Source organism: Hevea brasiliensis, chromosome 9 (genome assembly GCF_030052815.1).
Source record: "Hevea brasiliensis isolate MT/VB/25A 57/8 chromosome 9, ASM3005281v1, whole genome shotgun sequence".
NCBI classification, from domain to species: domain Eukaryota; kingdom Viridiplantae; phylum Streptophyta; class Magnoliopsida; order Malpighiales; family Euphorbiaceae; genus Hevea; species Hevea brasiliensis.
This window is the reverse complement of record NC_079501.1, coordinates 74,818,954-74,839,504: the sequence shown is the minus strand read 5'-3', so window position 1 is coordinate 74,839,504 and position 20,551 is coordinate 74,818,954.

Genomic DNA, 20,551 nt, shown 5'->3' with positions numbered 1-20,551 from the left:
CCACCTCTATGTTCTCCTCTCTTCTTCGTCGTTTCTCATCAATTCAAATAGAAATCAATTGTTTTCTTTGAATTACAATTGCTAGAATTTGTTTCTAGTGTCCTATACATATCTACAACCTTTCTAAAGGCAAATCCCTAATTTCTAATTGGTTGGCAAGGCTTGAGAAGCTAGTTTAGGGGCTACCATTGGTGATCTTGGTGTGGACAAGCTAGAGAGACAACTCTTGGGGTCCTCGGTGCTTCACAAAGGTACCAATTACATCTACAGTGCATCAAAAGATTAGTGCACATATTCTTGCATCAATATAGGGTTCAAATGAATTGATTTGTTAATTCAAAAATCTTAAATGGAAAATATAGTTCCTAATACATATTAAAAGAGTTTTAATATGCAATTGAACATTGAAATAAATTAGGTACATAATGGATATGGCATAATGCATGAATCCCTAGAAGAAATTTTTGAATTCAATGTTCTAATCTAACAATTTTCATGCTTCCGCTCCTTCATTTTAGGCATGGTGATCTTCATAGAAATTGTTGTCCTATGTCTTATGATGAGAAATTTGAATAATAATTTTTCAAGTATTTTGGAATTATTTATTGCCAATTAACTGACCTGGGCTCATGTACCATGTGCTAACAGGTGATCAGTTCAGGTCAGTAATTGCAGGTCACTTTTGAGGTTCTTAAATTCATAATTTGAGGAAGGTTCTGGAAACAAAGTTGTAACCCTATCTCTTAGGTTTTTGGAAAGGCATGGCTCATCGCAATTGGATTTTTCTAGTGGGAGATATGACTAATAGACTGTACTGGGGTCAAATGAAGTTTGATCAGATTCCAAGTTTTGATGCAATGAATTGTTCTAACTATTTGATCCAGTTCTCTTGATTTCTGGGTTTTGTTCAAAATACCAATTTTATAGACCTATGTCTTGTGGACATTTTGCCACTAGTTTCACTACATTTGATTGCTTGTAGACCAAGTTATGGGCATTTTGCCAAAACTGGTTGGGTAAGTTTGTGTCCAGCAGTTTATGGACAACCTAAATTCTGGACAGTTTTTTGACCCAAATTGGACTAGCAATTTGGTTTGGTTTTTGGCATTTCTGGGTTCAGTGGTCTTCATGAAAATTGTAGCCCTATACCTAAGCTTTCCAATGGTATCAAATTCAGGTCATTTGGACCAGTATAGAGAGAGTTATGACTAAATGAATATGTACTGTTCATTTAGTCATTTTCTGGGTTTTGTGCAGGGTTATCCGGATTTGGGCAGTGTTGAGGTCAAGTTTTGGACAGAATTTGGGCATGGTTTCTTCATGAAAAATGGGCTATTTTAGGTCTAGTTTCACCTCCAATTGGCCTCATACCAATTGGAGTCACATAAATTCAGTTATGGTTCATCAAACACACTGGACTCATTAAGTCCCAAACCTGCAGAAAATGGCACTCCCAAAATTCAATTTCCTCTAACTTCCTTACTTCAATTGGCATGCATAATACTTCTATAAGCAACAATCTCAACTCAATTAGGTCAATTTTAAGTGTTTACATAAAGTCTCAAATCATGTACACAAACACTAATTTCAATGTTCCAATTTGCACAAACACAACACATTCAAACTCCCAAACATATCAACTTATCAAACATTCTCATGGAACCCATTTTCATCATTTAAAATCATCAAACCCCAAGGGTTCCATGGCTGCCAAAATTTGGGCATTCCATTTTCTTATCATTTGTTTTCATTTTCATGTGATACTCACTCATCTCATCATTCTTACAAGATTTAAAGAAGAGAGAAAGTGGTATCTTGCACTTACCTCTTGTGACCCAACTTCAGACTTCAACTTTCTTGCTTCTTATAGGTATCTAAAGCTTCCTTATGGAGTGGGGAGGATTTTTAATAAAGAGGGATATGGGTTTTGGTGAGTGAATGAAGAGGAAATCAAGCTTTAAGCTTGACAAAAATGGTGGAAGGGGAAGAACCCATGGAGCCGGCAATGAGAGAGAGAAGAGTGGAGAAGATGACTTGGTTGGTGGGGTTTTGTCTTCTTCTATATATATATATATATAGTTTGTGTACTTTAATTTTTTTAAATGCCATAAGTCTTTTTATTTTCTTTTATTTTATTTTCTTTTCTTTTCTTCTTCTTTCTTTTCTCATTTTCCACTAATAAAATTTAAAATTTTAATTTATTTTAATTATTTTAATTCTCTCAAATTTTTAATTTGACATTTAGGTCAAAATTCACCTCTAGGGTGAAATGACCAAAATGCCCTTCATAGTTCATATCGGGTTATTATTATTTTTTTATACCAATTAATAAATTCTCTTAAATTTTATTTTATTTTCTCTAAATTTTCCTATATTTTCTTAACATTTATTCCATCAATTTATGCCTCTCACTATAGTTTAAGTGTAGTTCCAGACATTCTGACTATCCAAATAGACATTAGTCATCGAAACAGTAGAATGTACAGACTACTTACGATGAGGGTATTACAACTACACTATAGACGGGTGAGGGGTGTTACATTATTGGTATTAGAGCAAAGGTTTAGGCGTTCTTAGGCATAGGTAGACAGAAAGATATAGTGTGCATAACATGCATGAGCCCTTATTTAGGAGTCGAGGTGACACTAATGCAGATTTGTTCTTTGTTTGTTTTATAGGATTAATGGAGTCTGATCCTTCAGAGGAAGGGTTCTACAGACCTGAGGAAGAGGAGATTGGTAGCCACATGTTTGTCCGTAGTCAGGGGCGAGACAGGAGAGAGGAGTCATCTCGGGGTGCTGCGGGTAGAGCACAGCAGGCATTTTTGAAGCAGATGACTCAGATGCTCCGCCAGTTTACCGAAGCCATCTCACAGCCACAGTCTACACAGTGGTCCTTGTTAGTAGTATGCCCTAGAGCATATCATTTAGTATGTATCTTGTACATATTTTATTAATAAAAGGCAATTTCACTTTTCCATTTACATAATGTATTTATGTGTAATAGAAAAGGTCCATTGATATTTTGTTAGAAATTCTATTCTTAAGTTATTAAGAATATAAGTGACAGTATTTCTAGCACAAAGTATGTCTATATCTTGTTATTTAGATGCTGATGATGCTCATAGTTCATCTACAGCTTGGATTTTAGATACTGGTGCCAGTTCTCACATTTCTTATGATATGCAGGAACTAGCAAACAGTAGCAGCTTGCATGCTCGAGATGTTAGACTCCGGATTGGCGATGACTCAACTGTTGAAGCTTTAGCTATAGGATCTAAATCCTTTTACATGTGTGGACATGTTTTGTGTTTGAATAATATTTTGTATGTGCCTGATGCTTTTAAAAACATCATTTCTATATCTAGTTTGACTAGAAATGGTTATGAATTTCAGTTCACAAATGATGTTTGCAATATTTATTTTGAAAATAAATATGTTGGCTCGGGTTATATGCATGATGGTTTTTATTATTTGGATAATAATGATAAACACAAATTGAATGCAAGCAATCTAAAAGAATGCAATGCCATGATGAAAATCAACTTAAGTTCAAAATATATTTGGCACTTAAAATTAGGTCATGTTGTAGAAGATAGGATTGCAAAACTGGAGAAAATTGGGATTTTATCCTCATTGGATTCTGAACCTACTTCAACTTGTGAATCCTGCCTTCAGGGCAAAATGACTATATCACCCTTTGTTGGACAAGGATTAAGAGCTGAAAATATTTTGGAGCTAATACATAGTGATGTATGTGGTCCATTTAAGGAAATGGCTAGAGGTGATTTTCATTACTTTATTACTTTTACTGATGATAAATCAAGGTTTGGGTATTTGTATTTGATGAAATGCAAACATGAATCCTTTGAAAAGTTCAAAGAATTTAAATCTGAGAAAATCAAACAGGAAAAAGTACTAAAACTCTTCGATCAGATCGTGGAGGTGAACACTTGAGTACTGAATTTGATGAATACTTGGAAGAGCATGGCATTGTTTCCCAACTGACTCCTCCAGGAATGCCACAGCTGAATGGTGTATCTGAAAGGAGAAAATAGCATCAGCTTAAAATCTAGCAGATCCATTCACGAATCCTATGTCACAAGCTCAGTTAGATCGACATCTTGAGAAGATGGGTCTAAGATATTGTAATGAATGGCTCTAGTGCTAGTGGGAGATTTTTAGTAGTATGCCATAGAGCATATCATTTAGTATGTATCTTATACATATTTTATTAATAAAAGGCAATTTCACTTTTTCGTTTACATAATGTATTTATGTGTAATAGAAAAGGTCCATTGATATTTTGTTAGAAATTCTATTCTTAAGTTGTTAAGAATATGAGTGACAGTATTTCTAGCACAAAGTATCATAAATTGGTTCACAATCGAGGATACTTCACAATAAGTACTTGACTTATCCAGAAAGATTGTAATCATGTTTGTTACCAAGGTATTTATATGAGATATAAATAAGATAGAATGGTGAGTCTTATGCCATATAACAAACATGATAGGCACTTATACATGATAAGTAGGACGAACCAGTAACGCATATGACAAGCACATGGAGTTTACTCTTGTTAATGCATTGTCATATATCATATCAGTGCATATAATCTTTAGACCTGAGATAACACAGTTATCTTGTATATAGGTGGTTTGAGTTTGATACTGCTTTCATACTTGTACTGTGTATGGTATATGGGCGTGTGTTGGCTCCTACTAGTTATATATGGAGGTAGGTGTTGATCAAGATGGAATCTGTTATCCTAAGTAAATAGGGATAAAATCCTATGTTCATTTAATTGTTCTTGATGTTTCAAGTTCCTGGCTAAGACAGACAGATTTAGTCAAAAAAGAGTTTCTGACAAGAAAATTGTGACACCCCTTACCCGTCTACAGTATAGCCGAGCAAGATATACCACCCAGTGTACCTGAACACCCTATTTTATCTCAATTATTTTTATCCTTCCTTAACTTATTTCTTCATGGTTATGAAGTGAAATTTGTGAAATTTAACTCATTTAAGTCATTTATTGAAATTATAAATTCATTTGAGGTTCCGAAAATTTTATAGAAAATCCGGCAGAGTATCGGCTAAAAATGAAGAAAACAATTCTTCAGAACCTGTGAAAACACTTCCAATACATTTCCCATCATTCTCAAACTCCATTATATCAATATAATCGCAATATTTCTCAACCATTTCTCAAAAATTCTTCTACTTATCATTCATTCATTTCACATGATAATCATGTACAAATCATAAATAAATACTAAATTTTCATTTACAAACACAAATTACAAATATTTGCATTAATACCAAAATATAATACATGAGTTTCAATTGTACATGAGAAAATAAAAGTTTAATTACAAAATGCAAACAGTACAAAATATCAAAATGGGACCTAGTGTCCTACCAATGCACTGAAGTCTGTGAGGTGACACAGATAACATGCAGAACTATGAACGGCCTTACCCAGTATGTAGTCTACTGGGCTCTCTGTCAGTCTCTCCAGAACCTACGCGTGGCAAAAAGCAACGCGCTAAGCAATAATGCTTAGTGGTGCCAATAATAAAATAAAAAGGGCTAAAAAGAAATAAACATACAGTGTATATATTGATGTCTCATGCAGACAAATTTTTGGTAATTATTTGTAGTCTATTTATTTGGTACTTATTATATCAATTATTTCATTAAATTTATCAACTTCCATTTTTGGTTGCCCAAGTAACCTATACTGGATGACTGGACTGGATAAACGAGTAAACTGGCACTGGGTATCAAGTACCTCGGGCCGTCACACCATCGGTCACGTATGTATCTCCCGGTGTGCAATAGAATAGCTAATGAGCTGTAATAATTATTAGGCACAAAGCCAAGTATCACTATAATATCAGAAAGGCTAAAAGCCATAAAATCACAGAATGGCATAATGCCATGTGCATTACTGCTAACTAAACCCTATTGGCATGCTAACCTATCCAAACCAATCTTACTAAGTGCACTAGTGCACATTACAAAGTTATTGATTGAATTTTCATACTTTACATGTAAGGTTACTATTCATTTTACTATTTAGGTCAAATTATTGACTTTCCAACGCATAATAGCTACGTGAGTCCTAATCACATAAATTTACCACATTTTGGTTCCCAAAAGTGTTGGCATTAGTTGCCAATCCATACTTCTAACCAATGGAGAATAAATAAGAAATTTCAGTTTTGAGTGCTAAAGTTCACTGTTCCATTTGGCCATTGTACAGTAAGAATTTGGCCAAATGTTCTTCATCAAAGTTGTTCCTTATTGTGTCTAGTTACATTTTGCTTTTTGAATCACCCCATTTGGAGTTTTCTAACTCAAGATATGCAACTTTGAGCAAGGCTGGCTGGATTGGTATCTACCCAGAAATTCTGGGCAGAATACCATTCTGCCAAATTTGGTAGTTCAACTTTGGCTAATAATTTCATTTGGTTAAGTCCAGAATTAGAGTTTGTGTTCTACATGAAAGTTGTTCTAAATTGCCTCAGCTTTCCATTGATATAAGTTTCAGGTCAATTGGACCTTTCTACACTGAGTTATGACCAAATGAATGAATACTGTTCATTTAGTCATTTTGCCCAGGCAGAATTGGTGCTACTCGGATTTGGTCAATTTTTAGGGCATCCTAAGTTTAGTTTCTGGACAGGGTTCCTTCATCAAAGTTGTGCCATTATGTGTCTAATTTTATGTCCAATTGGCCTTGCACCAATTGAACCTACACAACTCAATTTATAACTACCCAAACATGCTGGACTCACATCCATACCTACAGGGCACTCAAGGCAGCACACCAAACCTCACATCCAAAGCTACAATTCACTTCAACTCCTCATTACACTCAGCCAAATGGTCATTAATTGACCATTAGAACTTCCATTCACCAACAATATGGCCAAACCCTAATATAGCTCAAAACCCTAATTTCTAATACCTCAATTCATGCATAAGACCTTATAATTCAACTTCTACCATATATAACTCATCAAGAATATTAGTAATCAAATTTAATTCCATCAAAATCATAATTTCCTCAAGGTTCCTCATGGCTGCAGAAATTTATGGCGTTCAATTCCTCAACATATTCTTTCAATTCTTTAAATTTCTAACTCATTTCATACTCCTAACATCAATTTTAAAGAGAAAAGAAAGAGATATGGCACTAACCTTGTTGGAGCTAACTCCCAAGCTCGCAAAAACTTCCTTTTCCTTCTTCTTTTTGCTAGCCAGAGAGAGTAAAAGGTAAGGAAGAGGTTTTGTGAAGCAAGATTAAAATTTTATGGTGGTTTATCAAGAATTTCTAGTGAGAAGTTTGATTAACAATGGTGAGAGGAGTGAGAGGAAGAAGCCAGCTGAACGAGGAAGATAGGTAGCAGAATTTTGTTTTCATTTTTATCTCATTTCATTTGTGTTTATCTCTTTTTAATTGGCTTGTCAATTTCCCATTGTTTAGAATTTATAATTTGTTGGAAAATTTCTTTTATGCATTATGACATAATTGCTTATGTAATAATTCAATTTACATTTTATTTTCTTTTCTCATTTCTTTTACTCATTTTTAATTATTTTCTCACAAATATTAATTCATATTTTATGCCATAATAATTATTTAGTTAACTGGACAAGTTGGTTAAAAATCATCTCTGAAGACGAAATGACCAAAATGCCCTCCGTTTGGCTTATTGAGCCAAAATCGTCTGTACCGATCTAAAATTTTTTCTAAGCATTTTCTTGGCATTCTAATACCATCGAAACCTCAATGACTCTTCTTTGGAGTCTCAAAAATTATCTTATGAATTTTCTCCCAGGTTTAGGGCTCCTAGCTATGAGGACCACAACTTCCCACTGGGTTACCCATCGCTAAGGCACCGACTTGTTTAACTTGGTTTTATTTTATTTCTAAAATTTTTCTTAAATTTTTCTTATTCGTATTCGAATTATTTATGACTCCTCACTCTAGTCTAAATATTTTTTCAGACGTTCTAGCTGTCCAGACCGACACCGGTCACCTGAACAGTAGAATGTATGAAATGGCTATAGTGAGGGTGTTACAAGAATCTAATTAATCAAGAACTGAAATTAAAAGAGAACATAATATTCATAGCAAATGGGGTTTGACATAAACCATGACTCCAGCTTGAATTGAGATTTTGTAATAGAGAGATTCTAGTGCATGGTAACATATGATTAAAGGTTCATTTAAGGTATTCCTTGTTACTGATTGGGTGGCCATGGCACGCTATGCTAGGTGTCAACCATGGTCTATGAGATGCCTAAAATGATTTAGAGAAATCATTTATGGTAAGAAAGAGTTCTGATGATATTAAGAGTTAATATCATATCTCATTGCCAATTAGTGATGAGCCTAGCAAGTCACACACATAAACAAGATAATCACCAAGTAAAATGTGATTTAATTGATTAATTAAAGAGTTTATTTAATTAATTAAATAGGTTTGGTTTGCAATAAGATTGCAAAGTCCCTAGCATGACTTGAAACCAAATCTAGGTTATTGGATATAAAGTATAAGTTAAATTTATATTTAAAGTGTTTAAATATGAATTTAATTGTGAGAAATTAATTAATAGAGATTAATTGATTAATTTATATTTGATATAAATTGATTAGAAGAGAAGAAATAATGATTTTGGGTTGAGAACTCAAAATTATAATATAAGGGTAATTTGGTCATTTCACAGGGTGATATGTGGCACCATGAGATGGTGACACATGGCATAATATAAGTTTGCCATTTGTCTTCCTATCATGCAAAGTGATCAAAGTAAAGATAAAATCTAGCTTTGACACTTGGCTTAATGTGATTAAGTCAATTAAAAATAAGATGCAATGTGTTGGTGACATGTGGCATACGGTTTAAGTGATTACTTGATCTAATTATATAAAGTGATGTTATAAGAAAATAAAATCAGCCAACACTCTCACATTCTCTCAAAGGTGGCGGCACTTCTTCATCTCCCTCTTCTCTTCATCTTTTCTCTTCAATTTAAAGAGAATTGCCCAAATTTCTTTGAATTAAAATTGCTAGAAATTGTTTCTAATGTCCTATACACATCTACAACCTCTCTAAAGGCAAAAACCCAATTTATAATTGGTTGGCAAGGCTTGAGAAGCAAGATTTGGGGCTACCCATTAGTGATCTTAGTGTGGACAAGCTAGATGGACAACATTTGGGGTCCTTGGTGCTTCCTAAAGGTGCCAATCACATCCTTATTGCATTAAAGAGGTTAGTGCTCTAACTTCTCTTTTAAACTAGGGTTTAAAAAATTAATTTATTAATTCATAATCTTGAGTAGCAAACATAGATCCTAATACATATTAAAAGTGTTTTAATATGCAATTGAGCATTAAAATTAATTAGGCACATAATGGATGTGGCATGATGCATGAAACCCTAGAAGAAAATTTTATAATTCAATGCTCTAGTCTAACAATTTGCATGCTTCCTCTCCTTCAGTCCCCACTAGAGAAGTTGAGAAAATATGGGATCGTCGACTTTATGGGTAAGAAGGAGGATGACCTAGCTGCAACTGAGCATTGGCTAGAGTAGACTGAGAGAATGTTGAAGCAGTTACACTGTACACCAGAGCAGCAGCTAGAGTGCGCTCTGTCGTTACTACAGGAGGAAGCCTACCAGTGGTGGGATACGGTGTTTAGAGCAGTGCAGCCAACAAGGCTTACTTGGGATTTCTTTCTGACTGAGTTCAGAAAAAAGTATATTAGTCATGTGTACCTAGAGGCTAGAAGGAGAAAGTTTCTAACCTTAAGGCAGAGGCAGCTCATGGTCTCTGAGTACGAGAGGGAGTTTGTAAGGTTAGGTAGATATACCCGGGAGATAACGCCTACAGAGGCAGATCGGTGTCGTAGGTTCGAAGACGAATTGAACGATAATATTAGACTTATAGTGATGGCACATGGGTATACAGACTTCTCCAAGTTAGTGGCCACAGCTCTTAATGTAGAGAGAGTACGAAATGATGAGTAGTCTAAGAAGGATAGACAGCGAAAGAGAGGTTATGGATAGGGCCAGTCCAGCACACCAGTTTCTAAGAGTAAGAGGTGCAAGGGTTCCCAGGGCCAAGGCCAGAGACAGAGGTCTCAATTTAGCCAAAGAGGAGGACAATCCAGAGCATCAGTGGAGAGTACTCCAAACACAGCAGTAGGGGGATTAGCCTCCATACCATTATGTACCCATTGTAAGAGGAGGCACCGAAGAGAGTGCCGACTATTGACCAGGGGATGCTTTTGATGTGGAGTTACTGATCACTTTCTATAGGATTGTCCCCACCGGAGTATTCCTACTGCCCCACCACCGACTGAGAGATCTACCCCCACAGCACAGAGGGGTAGATGGCCCATGAGGCCAGAGGTGATGGGTACCTCACAGAGACCTGCCACAAAGACTGTTAAGTGACCCGAGGCTCGAGTGGCACCTTGAGTATATGCTATGGTTCGAGAGGAACCAGATCCAATAGATGTTAGTAGAGGTATATTCTCTCCTTATAATATTTCAGTATATGTATTAGTAGATCCAGTATATGAGATGAAAGAAGATAGGTGCAGTTCCTCGACTATTTACACCGGGTAAATTTCGAGGATGAAATTTTATTTAGAGGGGTAGAATTATAATGCTCTCACTTTAGACAGTCTATACATTCTACTGTTCTAATGACTAACGTCTGTTTGGATAACAAGGATGTCTGGAACTACACTCAAACTAGAGTGAGAAAACATAAATTGACTGAATAAAGACTAAGTAAAATTAAAGAAAAGTAAAAGAAGCAAAGTGCAACTCGGTTAAACGAGCTGGGGTCACAGCGATGGGTGACCGTATTGGGAAGCGACTGTGAAGTTAGTTACTGACTCTAGACCAGCGAGGAACCCAGTAAATAATTTTTGAGACTTAATTAAAGGTTTATTGAGGACTAAATGGCATTAAAAGTGTCAAAAAAAAATTCAGGAAAATTTATTTATCAGTACAGACCAAAAATAACTTGTTGAGCCTAGTGAAGTGCATTTTGGTAGTGCATTTTGGTCATTTCAACTCTAGAGTTGAATTTTGACCTAAATGTCAATTAAAATGAGAGGGATTAAAAAACATAAAATAAAATAAATTATGAAAAATACAATGGAAAATGGAAAAAGAAAAGAAATAAGATTTATGGCATGGGCATGATGTCATAATGAGATCATTTAATTTAATCAACCAATGAGAATTTAACAAGCATATACAAGGGATAAAGAAGACATAAAAATGGGTTAAATTAATTAAAAAGCACTTATCTTCTTCCTTCCTCTTTGTTATGGCCGACCACTCCCTTCCAAATCTCCATTGAAGCTCTTCCATTCAAGCTTCTAACCCCATCAATTCTCTCCATAAAATCTCATAGTCCCTTCATTAAAACTCACTTTTAAGCCTTGGGGAATTTACTAGTAGCAACAAGAAGTGGAAATTTTGAAGTTTAACAAGTCCAAGATGTAACACCCTCCCGGTAACCACTCCGTACATCCTACTGTTCCGGTGACCGGTGTCGGTCCGGACAGCTAGAACGTCCGGAAAAATATTTAAACTAAAGTGAGGAACCATAATTAACTCAAATATTAATAAGAAAAATTTAGTAAAAATTTTAAAAATAAAATACAACCAAGTTAAACGAGCCGGTGCCCTAGCGAGGGGTAACCCAGAGGGAAGTTGTGGTTCTCGCAACTAGGAGCCCTAGACCCAGGAAAAATTTCATAAAATAATTTTTGGGACTCCAGAGAAGGGTCATTGAGGTTCCTATGGCATTAGAATGCCAAGAAAATATTTAGAAAAATTTTTCAATCGGTACAGACAATTTTGACCCGTTAAGCCAAACGGAGGGCATTTTGGTCATTTCGCCTTTAGAGGTGATTTTTGACCGACTTGTCCAGTTAAGTAAATAATTATTATGATCTAAAATATGAATAAATATTAGTAAAAATTTAATTAGAAATGAGTTAAAGAAAGAAGAAAGAAAAATCAAATTAAAGGAAGACATTTATAATACATAAATGGGCAGAAAAAGAAGACCATTTTAGAGAATTTTCTGCAGCTACTCTTCTTCCCCAATAAAACGTTTCATGCTTCTCTTTTCCCTTCTCCATTTTCATGCTTACAAAGCTTGAATCCACACCCTTTCTCACCTCAAAACCCTAAGTTATCTTCACTAAAACTTGTCCCCACATCCTAAGCAACCTCTAGGCAGCCAAAAGAAGAAGAAAGAAGGAGTTTGGGTAGCTTGAAAAATTTGCCACCTAAAGGTTAGTGCCTATTTACACTTAAATCTCTTTTAATTCATGTTAAAGACTTAAAGTGAGTAAGGTTTTGTAAATTAAATGAATGGAATCTATGTATATGGACCCTATGAATTTCGGCTGCCCTAAGGAAGGAACAAAGGTGGAGTGTTTTTGATGGTTTTAATGGACTTAGAATGAATTAGAGATTATGTTTAAGGTGTATATACACATAAATAATGAATGGAAGTGCTTAATTAGGTGTATGTGTGAATCATAAGGGAAAACTAGGGTTTTGAGAAGTGAAAAATTGACTTGGCTTAGGAAATTGTTAGAGAACATCTTAATGGTCAATTAGTGACCATTTTAGGTATGTTGACCATGAATTGGACTGAAAAATAGTATAGCCAAGTGAATGTGTAGGCTGCCTTGTTAGTGCAGCAGAGTGACTGAAAATTCAGTCCACTTGGACTGCCATAACTTGGGCTGTGTTAGTCCAATTGATGTTTGGACAATTGGACATGAAACTAGGCTTATAATGGCACATTTTTGCTGAAGAAACCATGCCCAAAAGACCAAAGCAAGAGGACCAAAACTTGGCCCCAATCCGGATACCCTGCAAACAGCCCCTGCAGAAATGACCAAATGAACAGTAACTGTTCATTTGGCCATAACTCACTGTAGATATGGTCAATTGACATGAAATTTTTACAGCAATAAGATAAGATATAGACAAACAACTTTCATGAAGGACACCAATCTAAATTATGCCACTAACCTAATCAAATCATTGAGCAAAGTGAAGTTTACTGTACTGAGATTTCCAGAATTTTCATTTGAGCAGTAATGTTTGGATGGCTATAACTCTCTCTAGAAAACTCGGATTTAGGCGATTCTTGAACCGATGAAAACCTAAGGCATAGTAGAACATTTCATATGAAGAAAGTTAGGCCAAATTATGAACTTAACTTGATCAAATTACTGACCAAAATTGGACCAAAATCTGCCAAAACCCAAAAGTGCAGCATAAACAGTGCACGTAAACAGTAAACTTATTTTGGCCATAACTTGAGCTAAAAAACTCCAAATGGAGTGATTCAAAAAAGGAAATTCAACTAGACAGAATAAGGAACAACTTTCATGTTTACTATTTCCTCAAATTCCCACTGTAAAAATAACAAATGGAACAGTAAAGATGAAGCACCAAATCTGAAAATTTTGTTCAATTAGCATTAAGCTTAGAAATGGTATTGGCAACCAATACCAACAAGTTTTAAATACAAAATGTGGTATGTTTGGGGTGTTAAAACCAATACACCTATTTTCTATCCAAAAGTCAACATTTTTGTTGACCAATGAGGTGAATAGTGACACCAAAACCAAAAATTGGCAATTTTGCCAAAATGACCTAAGCTTTGAGAAAGTGACCAAAACCAACAAGTTTTGAATACAAAATGTGGTATGTTGGGAGTACTAAAACCAATGTACCTATTATTTATGCAAAAGTCAACATTTTAGTTGACTAATGAAATGAATAGTGACATGAAAACTTGAAATTCAAAAATTGTGAAACTTAAAAGTGCAAAATGCCCTAGTAGGCCTAATGTGATTGGTTTGGATAGGTTGGCATGCCAATAGGGTATTGTTTTAGCAGTACTGCGAAAGGCTTTATGCCTGTATTCATGGCTTTATGCCCGTATTCATGGCTTTTATGCCAGTATTCATGGCTTTTATGCCCGATTATGTGATATCATGGCTTTTTAGCCATACTGACTGCATACATGGTTGACGTTCTGCGTCCCATGGTATGACGGCCCGAGGCACCGCGGTGTCCAGTGCCAACGAACCGTTATCCAGCCCAGTCGTCCAGTATAGGTTACTTGGGCATGGAAAAGTATAACTGTGATTGAACTGATTATTAAAGAAAATACGAAAATTAAGTATCAGGAATGATTACAAAAATACAAAGAAGCTCAAGATCATGAAGAAAATAATTAACGAAATGCATGAAGAAGTTAATATCATAAAACATGATTACCCCTCAACTAAACAATAAGTTAGTAATTATTCATTTCTTATGAACACAATAGCAAGGAAATTATTATTTTTATTTGCATATTATATTTTCTTGTATTATTGGCACCACTAAGCTTTATGCTTAGCGCGTCGCTTTTGCAACGCGTAGGTACTGAAGATTTGGACAGAGGGCCCAGTAGACCACAGATTCGGTAAGCGGTTCTGATTACGCATAGTGTCCATGTCACCTCACAAAGCTACAAATTGCATTGGTAGGACACTAGGTTTCATTTTGGTATTTTGTAACTAATGTTTATTTTCTCATATGTAATTGAACGTATGTAACATATTTTGATGTTCATGTAAATAATGAAAATTGTATTTGTGAATGGAAGAGTGAATGTCTATTTATGACTTGTACATGATTAACAAATGAGATGAATGATTGAGAAATGAATGTGAACTGAAAAATATTGAGATTTTGATAAATGGAGTTAAGATGAATGAATAAGAATATAGGAAGTGTTTTTCACAGGTTCCGAAGAACGGTTTTCTCCATTTTTAGCCGGTACTTTGCCGGATTTTCTATAAAATTTTCGGAACCTCAAATAAATTATAATTTCGACAAAAGGCTTAAATAAATTATATTTCACAAGTTATATTAAAAAGGAAGAATAAAAATGAATTAAGATAAAATAGAGTGCTCGGCACACTGAGTGGCATAACTTGCTCGGCTACACTGTAGTCGGGTAAGGGGTGTCACATTTAGTGGTATCAGAGCACAGTTTAGGCGTTTCTGGGCCTAGATTGAGTCCATACCATGCATTGCATTTGTAAGAGTCGAGGTGACACTAATGCAGATCTGTTTATCTTTCTTATTTTGAATAGGATATGGACCCTTCATCACAGAGGGCAGTCGAGGAGGAAGTGGAGAGTCATGCTCCACCTGCAGCAGCTGAGACTGGGTGCATGAGAGAATCTGCTCCGACTCAAGCGAGCACGCTCGCCTCCACAGGCCATGTTCCAAAGAAATGGCCGATTTATTTAGACAAATGGCCGAGTAATGCCGTACCACCACCACCACCGGCTCCACAGTAAATCACATCCGAAAGGCTAAGAAAGTTTGGAGCGGTGGACTTCTATGGTAAGAGAAGATGATTACATTGCGGTAGAATTGGTTGAACAGAACAGGCAGAGTCTTAAAACAACTCCACTGCACTCCAGAGCAAAACCTGGAGGCTGCCATATCTTTGTTGCAAGATGATGCCTACGAATGGTGGGATACGGTGTCCAGTGAAGTGCAGCCAGAAGTTATAACTTGGGACTTCTTTCTCTCCGAATTTAAGAAGAAATATGTGGGTACTGTATACCTAGAAGAGAGAAGAAGAGAGTTTATTAATCTGAGGCAGAGACAGTTGTCAGTGGCTGAGTATGAGAAGGAATTCGTTCGATTAAGCCGCTATGGAAGGGAGATAGTCCCTAATGAAGCCGAGAGGTGCAAGAGATTTGAAGAGGGATTGAATGACAATATAAAGCTCATGATCACTGCCTTGGGAATCACTGACTTCACCAAGCTAGTGGAAGCTGCATTAAAAGTGGAGAAAGTGAGAATAAATGAACAAAATAGGAAAGATAGGCAGCGTAAGAGGGAATTTGGACCAGGACAGTCAAGTATACCAACTGATAGTAAGAAGTTTAAGGGTTCTAGTTTACAAGATCAGACACAGGGCCACAGAGGCCAGATGGGAATATCTATAGCTAGTTCCCCGGGCACAATAACAAGGGGATTAACCCTAATGCCTGAATGTATGCATTGTGGTAGAAGACACAGAGGGGAGTGTCGACTGTTAACTGGAGAGTGTTTCAAGTGTGGGGCTACGGATCATTTCATAAGAGATTGCCCTCAGAGGAGTGGCTCAATAGCTCCTGTACAAGTTCATAGACCTTCCCCTATAGTTCAAAGGGGTAAAGGATCGGGTAGAAGCGGCAGTGACATTTCACGGTAAGATTGTTTCGAGACGGTTGAAAAGCCAAGTCGGTGGCACCACAAGTATATGCTATGGAAGCTCGGGAAGAGCCAAACCTGGACAATCGATGAGGCGATGCAAGGAAGTGAAGAAACAAGGAGGTAGCAACTCCCCGATTACTTACGTCAGGTAAATTTCGAGGACGAAATTTAAATTAGAGGGGAAGAGTTGTAACACCCTCCCAGTAACCACTCCGTACATCCTACTGTTCCGGTGACCGGTGTCGGTCCGGACAGCTAGAACGTCTGGAAAAATATTTAAACTAAAGTGAGGAACCATAATTAACTCAAATATTAATAAGAAAAATTTAGTAAAAATTTTAGAAATAAAATACAACCAAGTTAAACGAGCCGGTGCCCTAGCGAGGGGTAACCCAGAGGGAAGTTGCGGTTCTCGCAACTAGGAGCCCTAGACCCGGGAAAAATTTCATAAAATAATTTTTGGGACTCCAGAGAAGGGTCATTGAGGTTCCTATGGCATTAGAATGCCAAGAAAATATTTAGAAAAATTTTTCAATCGGTACAGACAATTTTGACCCGTTAAGCCAAACGGAGGGCATTTTGGTCATTTCGCCTTCAGAGGTGATTTTTGACCGACTTGTCCAGTTAAGTAAATAATTATTATGATCTAAAATATGAATAAATATTAGTAAAAATTTAATTAGAAATGAGTTAAAGAAAGAAGAAAGAAAAATCAAATTAATGGAAGACATTTATAATACATAAATGGGCAGAAAAAGAAGACCATTTTAGAGAATTTTCTGCAGCTACTCTTCTTCCCCAATAAAACGTTTCATGCTTCTCTTTTCCCTTCTCCATTTTCATGCTTACAAAGCTTGAATCCACACCCTTTCTCACCTCAAAACCCTAAGTTATCTTCACTAAAACTTGTCCCCACATCCTAAGCAACCTCTAGGCAGCCAAAAGAAGAAGAAAGAAGGAGTTTGGGTAGCTTGAAAAATCTGCCACCTAAAGGTTAGTGCCTATTTACACTTAAATCTCTTTTAATTCATGTTAAAGACTTAAAGTGAGTAAGGTTTTGTAAATTAAATGAATGGAATCTATGTATATGGACCCTATGAATTTCGGCTGCCCTAAGGAAGGAACAAAGGTGGAGTGTTTTTGATGGTTTTAATGGACTTAGAATGAATTAGAGATTATGTTTAAGGTGTATATACACATAAATAATGAATGGAAGTGCTTAATTAGGTGTATGTGTGAATCATAAGGAAAAACTAGGGTTTTGAGAAGTGAAAAATTGACTTGGCTTAGGAAATTGTTAGAGAACATCTTAATGGTCAATTAGTGACCATTTTAGGTATGTTGACCATGAATTGGACTGAAAAATAGTATAGCCAAGTGAATGTGTAGGCTGCCTTGTTAGTGCAGCAGAGTGACTAAAAATTCAGTCTACTTGGACTGCCATAACTTGGGCTGTGTTAGTCCAATTGATGTTTGGCCAATTGGACATGAAACTAGGCTTATAATGGCACATTTTTGCTGAAGAAACCATGCCCAAAAGACCAAAGCAAGAGGACCAAAACTTGGCCCCAATCCGGATACCCTACAAACAGCCCCTGCAGAAATGACCAAATGAACAGTAACTGTTCATTTGGCCATAACTCACTGTAGATATGGTCAATTGACCTGAAATTTTTACAGCAACAAGATAAGATATAGACAAACAACTTTCATGAAGGACACCAATCTAAATTATGCCATTAACCTAATCAAATCATTGAGCAAAGTGAAGTTTACTGTACTGAGATTTCCAGAATTTTCATTTGAGCAGTAATGTTTGGATGGCTATAACTCTCTCTAGAAAACTCGGATTTAGGCGATTCTTGAACTGATGAAAACCTAAGGCATAGTAGAACATTTCATATGAAGAAAGTTAGGCCAAATTATGAACTTCACTTGATCAAATTACTGACCAAAGTTGGACCAAAATCTGCCAAAACCCAAAAGTGCAGCATGAACAGTGCACGTAAACAGTAAATTTATTTTGGCCATAACTTGAGCTAAAAAACTCCAAATGGAGTGATTCAAAAAAGGAAATTCAACTAGACAGAATAAGGAACAACTTTCATGTTTACCATTTCCTCAAATTCCCACTGTAAAAATAACAAATGGAACAGTAAAGATGAAGCACCAAATCTGAAAATTTTGTTCAATTAGCATTAAGCTTAGAAATGGTATTGGCAACCAATACCAACAAGTTTTAAATACAAAATGTGGTATGTTTGGGGTGTTAAAACCAATACACCTATTTTCTATCCAAAAGTCAACATTTTTGTTGACCAATGAGGTGAATAGTGACACCAAAACCAAAAATTGGCAATTTTGCCAAAATGACCTAAGCTTTGAGAAAGTGACCAAAACCAACAAGTTTTGAATACAAAATGTGGTATGTTGGGAGTACTAAAACCAATGTACCTATTGTTTATGCAAAAGTCAACATTTTAGTTGACTAATGAAATGAATAGTGACATGAAAACTTGAAATTCAAAAATTGTGAAACTTAAAAGTGTAAAATGCCCTAGTAGGCCTAATGTGATTGGTTTGGATAGGTTGGCATGCCAATAGGGTATTGTTTTAGCAGTACTGCGAAAGGCTTTATGCCTGTATTCATGGCTTTATGCCCGTATTCATGGCTTTTATGACCGTATGAATGGATATTATTCCATATTATGTGATATCATGGCTTTTTAGCCATCGATCGCATACATGGTTGACGCTCTGCGTCCCATGGTATGACGCCCGAGGCACGGTCCAAAGGTTAACGACCCGTTATCGATCCGATCGTCCAATATAGGTTACTTGGGCATGGAAAAGTATAACTGTGATTGAACTGATTATTAAAAAAAATACGAAAATTAAGTATCAGGAATGATTACAAAAATACAAAGAAGCTCAAGATCATGAAGAAAATAATTAACGAAATGCATGAAGAAGTTAATATCATAAAACATGATTAGCCCTCGACTAAACAATAAGTTAGTAATTATTCATTTCTTATGAACACAATAGCAAGGAAATTATTATTTTTTTTTACATATTATATTTTCTTGTATTATTGGCACCACTAAGCTTTATGCTTAGCACGTCACTTTTGCAACGCGTAGGTACTGAAGATTTGGACAGAGGGCCCAGTAGACCACAGATTCGGTAAGGCAGTTCACAGTTCTGCATAGTGTCCGTGTCACCTCACAAAGCTCTGATGCATTGGTAGGACACTAGGTTTCATTTTGGTATTTTGTAACTAATGTTTATTTTCTCATATGTAATTGAACGTATGTAACATATTTTGATGTTCATGTAAATAATGAAAATTGTATTTGTGAATGGAAGAGTGAATGTCTATTTATGACTTGTACATGATTAACAAATGAGATGAATGATTGAGAAATGAATGTGAACTGAAAAATATTGAGATTTTGATAAATGGAGTTGAGATGAATGAATAAGAATATAGGAAGTGTTTTTCACAGGTTCCGAAGAACGATTTTCTCCATTTTTAGCAGGTACTTTGCCGGATTTTCTATAAAATTTTCGAAACCTCAAATAAATTATAATTTCGACAAAAGGCTTAAATAAATTATATTTCACAAGTTATATTAAAAAGGAAGAATAAAAATGAATTAAGATAAAATAGAGTGCTCGGCACACTGAGTGGCATAACTTGCTCGGCTACACTATAGTCGGGTAAGGGGTGTCACACAAGAAGTGCTCACAAGAGGTTAGTGCACTAAACAAGTTCTTTTCCTTCTTTAATCTTTGTAAGCATGCTAAATCAAGTAGAAATTGCATGAAATCAAAAGAAAACCATAGTAAATAGAACCTCTAAATTTTGGTAGCCATGAGGAAGTTTGAGAATTGTTGGTTTATGATGAAATTAAGTGGTTTATTTATGTTATTGATGAGTATAGATGATGGATAAAGTGATTAGTATGAGTTTGGTATGTGTATGCCATGAGTTGGAAATTTGAAGTTAGGGTTTTGGTAAAAATTTGGGAATTTTGTGTATGACTTGAAATTGATGATGTTGAGATGAATTGTTGATCAATTGAAGTGCTATGAATGTTAAATGATGTTTGGGAGTTGGGAGGATTTGAAATTGGGAGTGCAATTTCGCTTGCAGGAGATTCGGACCTATGAGTCTAGTGAGGTTTTTGAACCATAATTAGAGTT